This window comes from Anneissia japonica, unplaced genomic scaffold (assembly GCF_011630105.1).
Source record: "Anneissia japonica isolate Jap-2015-1 unplaced genomic scaffold, ASM1163010v1 scaffold1587_len1432017_cov164, whole genome shotgun sequence".
Lineage (NCBI taxonomy): Eukaryota > Metazoa > Echinodermata > Crinoidea > Comatulida > Comatulidae > Anneissia > Anneissia japonica.
In genome coordinates this window covers 857,472-859,183 of record NW_022713643.1, presented here as the reverse complement: position 1 = coordinate 859,183, position 1,712 = coordinate 857,472, and the positions used below count along the sequence as shown (strand labels likewise).

Genomic DNA, 1,712 nt, shown 5'->3' with positions numbered 1-1,712 from the left:
TAATAATACATCGTGTAGCATAGCTCTCAACGAATGTAGTCCTGTAAATGAATAAAGAAATTGTGTAATAAAATGCCTCTGGCGGGACTCGAACCTGCGACCTCTCGCTGTCAAGGCGAGCGTCATAACCATTATACCACGGAGTCTTCATGGTTAAACAGATTCAAATACCAATTTATTATTTTTAAAAACTATACTAAATAATGTAAACTGCGATATACTATATATACATAGTTATGTAAGTATGGCAATTATGCTAAGAATTAAAATGGCGTGTAATTATGTGAGGGTAGGGTAATTATGGTAGGATTAAATTGTATTGCTAAATCCCACAAACCTCTCAAAACACATTGTAGAAAACTTAACAATTCAATTGTGATTGACTCACTTGGTACATCAATAAGAAAGTTTATTACATTTATAAGAACCTATTTTTTGGTTAAAATGTTGAATTTTTTTGTGAACAAATACTTGCAAATACACCACAAACCTCCAAACATACTGCGAACCCCAACCAAACCCGTTTATTATGATTGTAGGACTTTGCTATTCTATAATAAAAAAAATAATAATTTAATGTTCATATCAACCCATTGTTTGTGGGGTTTACCAAAACCCGGATTGAAAGAAATAAAATATTTTAGTATTAATAAATGCATGATTTATGTTGATTTATTGATTATGTTGGTGCTATTTTTTAACATTTAAATGGAAAAAAATACAAACTGTTATTCATTGCTTTTTTTATCTTTGAATATTTTATCTTTGAATATGTAATTCCTGCAATAAGTAAAATATAAATAGCAAATCATTTGATGTTAGATTACTTTTAAAAACTAAATTATTTCAGTTAAAAATGCATATAATGATTTTTTTTAAATCAGTTTTAGTACAGAATTTTATTATTGGGGGCCATTTTTACTTACCTGTCATTTGGGGCCATTTTTGCCGGGGCCCTTTTTACCGGGCCCTTTTTCCCTGGGTCATTTTTACCGTGGCCATTCTTACCGTACACCGTGTTAGTGCAGTGACTGAGTAATTCACTGAAATTTGAAGTGATCCATTCGGCTAGGCTCCGCCTTGTCGAGTTGTGCAGCCCATCTCTTGGTCATGGAATATTCCTTCCATTGTACTCATTGATTTTCACTGTTCTATCATTTTAGATTTTTTTTTTGTATACTTTTTCTTTGTATTTTGTGAAATATTGCTTATTATTTGAATGCACAACCAGATGGTGCGCGCCTAATAGGTCCATGGTGTGTGCCACTGATACAAAATGTTCCAATAAAGTTTAGTTCAGTTCAGTACTAATTGCGTGGCTAATATCTTAGGATTTATCTTGGTTAATTACAGTTTTTTTTTTTAATTTTGATCTGTTCTGTATTTTTCATTCATACAGGTAAACGCTGAAGAAAGACACAGGCGTGTCAGAAATATTCGTCTTGGATGAATTTTAAGTCTATTATGTCAACGAAAACAATCGTTTCATTTTCGTTTTAGATTTTTATTTTTATATTCACTCGCAATTAAATTCATAGAATTAAGCTGGCTCAATAGCACGGCAAATATACAATCGCTTACATAATCAATACTATTTTGCCGACATAATTATAATTATTTATTTGTAATTAATTCGTTCATTTACTTAACATGTATTTTGTAGTCCAATCAACTATTTGTATCTTTAACTTGGTTCCGATTGGTTAATATCA

The 1,712-nt window shown here is 31.1% G+C and overlaps 1 protein-coding gene across 1 annotated transcript in view; it reads right to left on the bottom strand.

Moving 5' to 3' along the window:
• The window catches only part of LOC117108659 (enteropeptidase-like), a 19,018-nt gene that overhangs the window by 1,187 nt on the left and 16,119 nt on the right, over positions 1-1,712 (bottom strand). The gene's annotated exons all lie outside the window — the stretch shown is intronic.